The sequence below is a fragment of the Aplysia californica genome, unplaced genomic scaffold (genome assembly GCF_000002075.1).
Source record: "Aplysia californica isolate F4 #8 unplaced genomic scaffold, AplCal3.0 scaffold00045, whole genome shotgun sequence".
Classification (NCBI taxonomy): Eukaryota; Metazoa; Mollusca; class Gastropoda; order Aplysiida; family Aplysiidae; genus Aplysia; species Aplysia californica.
The window spans coordinates 252,355-259,711 of record NW_004797315.1 but is presented as its reverse complement, the minus strand read 5'-3'; the positions used below and the strand labels follow the sequence as shown (position 1 = coordinate 259,711).

The following is a 7,357-nucleotide window of genomic DNA, read 5'->3' as shown; positions in this document are numbered from 1 at the left end:
ACACACACACACACACACACACACACAAATCTCCAAGGCACACCTGGCTGAGCTTACAGACACGGTTTTTGCCACGACATGCGCAAGACGCTGATGTTCTCACACAATTCTCCAAAACTTGTTTGATAACCCAACACAAAAATCTCCTCACTCACAGAGGAGACGAGCTGGCTCATGAATATTGTCTGAACCCCTCATAATCATTTCCTCCCAATAATGAGCCTGCGCTTCTTTGCAAATTTGTCTTTATTCTTTTCGGAAATGAGAGGTGCAGTTATTTGCATGTCTGGGGAAAGCTGTAAAGCTGTGTGAAAATTCCTAGACATCATACAGCCAGAGAGGACGGTGTGAAAAAACAACAGAATTATTTGCCAATTACGACAGAAAATGACGGACTGAAATCAAGAAGTCGTGAAACAGCAGCAGAGGGTGACAGCTATCGTGTTGTTTATCCCGCAATTGCATCAAGACCTGGGAGTTCAGATCCCAGACGGATGATTTGTGACTTAAGCAGCGCAGCAGACGCCGGAGGCCCGAGACAACACCGCCATGCCGCTGCAGTGTAATGAGTGCGCGGGTATTGAGGACAGTTGATCGTGGCCCAGAGAGCTTGCAACACTCCTTTGTTCACATGTAAATAGCGTGTCAACTGACAACAATGTACACCATTGTTGATGACCAGAGCTAGCAGAAGACCGGCCTCTCTCTGTACCGTTGTATAGAAGTTAAGCGCATCGCCGTCGCAAATAGGAGACCCATGGATGTTGAATAGAAGAGTCAGATTTAGGATACGTGACATGTACAGCTCTAATTTAGACAACGACGATTTATATTAGCAACCAGACAAAAAGTGTCGACAAAACCCTCTAAATAATAGTAATAAGAAGTTTAAACAATTTATTTGGAAGGAAACCCGTCATCTTTACCATCCCAGCCTCGACTCACAAAGACCCGGCCCAGCATAAAGTCTGACGTCACTAGGACAGTTTACGTTCCCAGCATTACCCACAAACCACTGTGCCGACATGACGGGTGGTCTCCCCAGGTACTTCCTGTCTGAAGCACGGACAACTACGACAGAAAATGACGAGCTGGAATAACAAGTGGTGAAACATCAATCTGAAGGTGACAGTTATTGTGTTGTGTATCTACAACAAAAGTGGGCATAGCCCCTATCTATAGGAGAAATTTGGTTTCATTGGTGTGTATATTTATTTGGTTTAAGCGAAAACTCTCCTTGTCTTTTAAAGAAACTGAACAAGGGGAAAAACTTTACCTTCATTTTCTCAAAAGAGCATTTTTCGGGATAGCTCCCTTGTGCTTAAAAGCGACCACTTGGACAATGATGATTTATATTACATGTATTAGCAACCAGACAGATTCTTGACACCCCCCCCCCCCTAAAAAGCCTCTAAAAATAGTAAGAAGAAGAAAAAAGTATCTTCTGCATTCAAGTCCAGCATCTTTACCACCCCAGCCTCGACTCACAAAGACCCGGCCCAGCATAGAGTCTGACGTCACTAGGACAGTTTACGTTCCCAGCATTACCCACAAACCACTGCGCCGGCATGACGGGGGACTCCCCAGGTACTTCCTGTCTGTAGCATGGCGTACATCACGTGAGACACACTTAGCTTGATACGGCCCAGGGACGTGCTGGGAACAACAGCCTGCCCTAAGTGATATCTATGTGTTTTTAACCAAAACCAACTGGGTGTGGAAGTGTCTATTGTTTGGACGCTCCGGAAGACGAAGCTTTTTCGTTTCTTTCTTTTTCTTTTTTTCCGTTACTTTTTTTCGTTTCAGGTTTTTCGATTTTTTGTTTCGTTTCTTTTCTTGTTTCTTTTTCGGTTTTTTTTTCGTTTCTTTTTTGTTTTCTTTTTAAAGTGCTTTTTGTTTGATGTCTGAACCGTTTTATTCGTTATTTATCTGATCTATGTACTTACTCATGCAGGCAGTTGAGCCACCTCGTTCTCTGATATTCTACTTTCTCATACTGTCTCTTCTTGCGATGTTAAAAGTTTTTTCTTTGTAAGCATCTCATTTAGCAGGCGCTGATTTTACTATGGTGACTTTTGTCCATGTTTGGGCTTTGTGGCACAGTGTTGGTGTTTAGAGATGCTGTTAATGAGTTGGTGCTTTGTTTCCTCTCTGATGTTGAGATATGAAGGTAATGGTGCCAGTTTGCAAGTCCCAGCTTTGGACCCTTTTAAAAATTCTGGTTTCTATTTCTCTATCTATCAGTCTATCTTTCCGTCATGGGGGAAACACACTTCACGGGTATTTGAACGCTTCTCATCCATCCAGTGCCAGATCTGCGACAGACATCGGCGATCATGTTTCTCCATTCATTCCTTTGCTCTGATGCTCTTTAAAAAAAGTTACTTTTCCCTGATCTTTCCCTGTTACCCGTTTGTTTAGGTCCCCAAAGTAAGTTGTTTTGGGTCAACCCCTGCCTCATTGAACTCTTCTACTTGCTTGACTTTGCTATTGTGTTGTCGACTGTGATGCTATAAGGGTCTGGTGGTTTGCAGATTTTTATCGCCTCACTACGCTCGTGCTGAGAACAATAACATTCATTAATAATTAGTGGTGAGGAGGAAAACCCCCCCACCCAAAATCCCAAAACGGAAACAAAACCAAGGAAAGTCCACAAGAACAACCCTCAAACACACACACACACACACACACACACACACATACACACACATACATACATATACACACATACACACTTACACACTCATACACATACACACAAATGCACACACACAAACACACTCATACACACACACATAAACACACTCACAAAACCCAACAAAACAACACAACTAAAAGTGTCTAAGTCCCACATCCTTACTTCCGTAAGAGTCTTCATGATCCTATTATATTTTTATCTACTTACGGTTTGAAAAGTTGTGTGTTCAGGGATGTACAGTGTAGTTACAGATATTCATATCAATGTCTTCAATTGTTGAGATGCCTCTTCAGATGGTATGAATTCTTCTCTAAAATTCTTTGTAATAATTTATAATGTCTATAATATATCTCGTTTACAGCTCTCTGTTCGTGTTGTGAACTCAACATTATTCAGAGATAATAGCCAAGCGTCTAGTTTTCTAATTACCAGGGTAATTCAAGCTTCAAATAAAACGTAGATAAAGTTTCGTTTCCTCAAAAACTACACAGCACTTGTCTAGTTTAAATCACTCCTATCTATAGAGCTTGCGTTCTTCCAGCAGTCGTATTGCTGTCAAAATATTTTGCAAATCAACAAAATTATCTTAATGTAATAGAAATGAAAATGGGCAACAGGACTTCTAGATAAAGTGGCACATTATTATTTTAAACACAGTTTAATTATTCTTCAATGTTTTATGACAATTTAAGCTCATAAAAATAATAGAATTTAATAACATTTTCCTCTCTCCTTCAAATTCTTTGCTTTTTTTTCTTTTATCTTTAATTTTTTTTGCTTCTGCTTTTCATCTGGGTTTTTTAGGCGCGGAGAATGTCTTTTTGTCTCCTATGACATGTTTTATTTTATTTATTCCTTTGTGACACTTTTCTATTATGTAATTACAAAGTAAACTTGACGACACCCCCGCCAGGGCTGTGCTACTGACTGAAGTTGTCTTTAGGCCATTCCAAAAAGGGGGAATATTAACATGTTCTTATGCACAGAAGAATTAGTAAATGATGTACCAATGTCATACTCATACTGTGCTGGAACTAAATAGGGGGAATTGCTGCTTTTTCATTCCTCATTCTTACTATCGTCATTTTTTCTCTACTTCTTTTGTATGTTTGTCACTCTCTTGTGAACTGCTATTTCCAGGGTGCCTTGATAGTCAAAGCAGACTTTGTACTGTTGAGGCCAGAGAGGTAAGCAGAGTAAGCCTGATTCCCCGTTTGGACTTCTCTGTTGACATCCACCCTTCGGCGCTCACTTAACTTTATGCAGTTGCAGCGCCGTAAAACCTCACTGAAACTATAAAAACAACAACCCAAACAACTTAACGAAAACCCGGACAATGATGAATATTTCGAGTTCATCTCCATCAATAACACAACAAGCTCCTAAGGCAATGAGTGTGTGTGTTATGTGTGGACAGGATTGCCGGGCCTGTAATGAGCTGGAGTGTAAGCACCTAACTGCGCTTGAAACTTGTCTCTCTGATAGAGATCTATAGATAGGATCAAGGGTTTACAGAGTGAAGTTTCGTGTTCTATTGAATTTTACAGCTGTGTAAAGGGGTTGTTAGCGGACTTTAGTTAGTTGTTGTTTATTTTTCCTTTTAAAAAGTTTTTTTCCCCGGGGGGGGGGGGGGGGGGGGGTTAGAAGTGGGGGGGGGGGGGGGGGGGGAGGAGGGTTAGAAGTATTTGCTGAGATTGCAATCTGATTCTCTAAAGCAAAATTTTGGGTTTGATTGCCGTCTGTTCATCCAATCTTGATTGTTGTTGCTTTTAATGATTTGTTTTGCAGTGCTGTATGACGTTGGAATGTTGGGCTGTTCCTATCTAAATCTCTGTTCGGAAAGTGTGTCTGCTCTAGCAGCGACACCCCTAATTTTCCACACAAATGCTGTAAAACTCTAACTGAAACTATAAGTAAACCTTTAGACAAACGCCTCTGTATCCGGCAGTAGAAACCGCAATGCGAGTGACCTTTTACACCCAACATACTGAACAGTTTGGCTTTTTGGTTTTAGTAAAAGTTTTACAGCACTTGCAATACCATAAGGTCATATAAGTGCCGAAGATTAGAGGTGTTTCAAGAGAGTAACAAACACAAAAAAGGAGGGGAGATAAAGACGATAGATTTTTTATAGGATAGAAGGAGCAAACTACATCCGAGCACCTGCAAACCACCCACATCCGTTTGGCCTTAAACAAGAGTTGGGCATGTTGTGCACACAAACCAATGACGCTAAATGTATTTGGATAAAGCCGGAGACCTATGGGGAAATCGATATTGTTTTATGGTAGGTTTATGGTACCGGTGTCAGGGTGAGAGGGGGGGGGGGGGGTGGTACGTGACTACCACAGCTACGGCTTTTTGTTCTTTTGAGCAGTTTTGTGTCAACATTCACACCCGTTCTCTCTCCCCCTCTCTCTCTCTCTCTTTCTCTCTCTCTCTCTCTCTCTCTCTCTCTCTCTCTCTCTCTCTTTCTCTCTGCCTCTCTCTCTGTCTCTTTGTCTCTCACTCTCTCTTTTCCTCTTTCTCTTTGTCTCTCTCTCTCTGTTTCTCTCTCTCTCTCTCTGTGTGTCTCTCTTTCCCTTCTTGCTCTCTCTATATATCTGCCCCTTCTCTCTCTTTCTCTCTTTCTCTTTCTCTCTTTCTCCCCCCCACCCCCCTCTCTCTCTATCTCTCTCTCTCTCTATCTCTCTCTCTCTCTCTCTCTCTCTCTCTCTCTCTCACACACTTCTCAAATGTTTGAGAGAAGATTGATTGCCTGCACCCATTCTCTAACCCCATTAGCTGCCTTAAGAAGTCGTCATAACATACTAGGGACTAATTGCCCCTAGCGGTTGATGTTTTGTTCTAACCACCCCCCCCAACCCCCACCACCAACTTGGTTTTATTTTTCGGTTAGTACTATGGTCATAATGAAATAGTCAGTTACCTCCTCGCTCTCATTGTTTGAATGTTTGTTTGGCTCAAAGTCACGGCGATATGGATACGTTATAGATTTCTCTGGTGGCTGAAACAAGGGGAATTTCCGGGTGTTTTAGCAAAGCTTAGCGTTTTTCTTTGGTACAAGACTTCCAAAATAGCACTCCTTTAACAAAATTTTATTCCCATGTGGGGGTAAATAATTAATTAATTAATTTATCGAGGATCTTCACCTTTCTTCTGCGACGTCGTGTCCCTCTCAGCCCTGATTGGCCCTCTTCTCTTGTGCCGTTATGACACGCATTTTCATAAACACAAACTGTTTTTATCCCTGTAAGATATTTGGGAGTGGTTGGCAGGCGCTCTGGTGGGGTTTACTCCGTTTTATTTTTATCAAACATGTATTGTTCTTCTCTCCTCCTTCATTTCTCATGTTACTCTATAAAAACACGAGCCTTCACAACCAAGAGACAGACTCCCACACACTCAGCACAATAAAAGAAAAGTGTGTGCGGGGCACAGCGAAAACAAGTTTGCTCCGAGGAGTGGTCAGGCGTGTCTCAAACCAGCTCCTCATGGAGACAATTAGCAGGAAGATCCTGAGGTGGACGCTGGAAAGGAGAGATGAGCAGCTATGGACATGTGCCGCCTGCTATGATTCTAACTCTGGATCCAAGTTAATCCAAGTAACAGTGTCATGTAATCTTCAGCACGTATAATAATATGATATAATTGTGTTGCAAGTACAGTATAATTCTTCATAAAACTTTTAAAAGATATTTATTAAGGTGCAATTTTTGCTATTTATTCCCCAGAATGGTTTACGGACACACTGCCGCGACAATGCTGACCCAAGAGCGGTGACCACAAGGGACCAGAAGACACATCTGCGGTGAGAAATTCTAGAAAGTACCACTACACCTCCCTCCCCCCTCTCTCTCTCCTACCTCCTGGACCAGCTCAGGGCGTGATCGGAACATCGTGGACTCACTCTCGCAACATTCCCGTCTGTGACGTAAGCTCCTATCTGGGACGCCGTGAGTGGGTGCTGCTCTGTTGATGCCGCTGTTTCTGCTCACAGTTAGGTGCTGTACACCTTTGCTTTGTTGCACTCCTCTTTCGAAGTCTTCAGGAGAAAAAAAGAAGGAAATTACCGAGAACATGAAGACTCGTGTCCTTGTTTCATGTGTATGAGGTGCAAACAGATAAACCTTTTCAGTCACGTTTTTATTTTCTCTTCTCCAAATTGCTGACATAACTCTGTGCTAGTGGAGAGTGGATGCAACATTCGTTGTATGTGTGTGTTTTTTCTTGTGAAGTCGTGATACGTTCTTGGTGTTGCTGAGAAATCTGGACGGCGTGTCAAACTTGAGGCAAATGGAACCCAAACTCGATCTTTTTCGCGAGTAAAATTACACGTCTACTGCACATGCGCTGTCTCAGATCTCAAGCTGTGACGACGTTGATAGTTCACCTACTAAAGGATCTCATTTTGTGGTTTGAATTGGCTACTTCCTCAGCTCGGGATGGATACCACGTCACGGATATCGCTGCTGCTCTGGATTTTCTTATTCTCAAGGATCTCGGCAGAGGAAACAGAAAACACGTAAGTTGACCGTTAATACCTGGCGCAACTACGCCTTTCTATGATGCAGGGTTGAAATCAAACGTTACCATATTATAGATGGTGAAAAGTAGACTAGATCTAAATCTAGTTGGTGTTGTTTCGAAATCACCAGA

General features: G+C 42.2%; 1 long non-coding RNA gene across 1 annotated transcript in view; it reads left to right on the top strand.

The window, feature by feature from the left end:
- The window catches only part of LOC101846718, a 43,774-nt gene extending 37,012 nt beyond the window's left edge, over positions 1–6,762 (top strand). Inside the window, exon 4 of the long non-coding RNA XR_004858231.1 lies at positions 6,433–6,762. This is a non-coding gene — a long non-coding RNA (uncharacterized LOC101846718). The remainder of the gene's footprint in view (positions 1–6,432) is intronic.
- Positions 6,763–7,357: the final 595 nt, after the last annotated feature.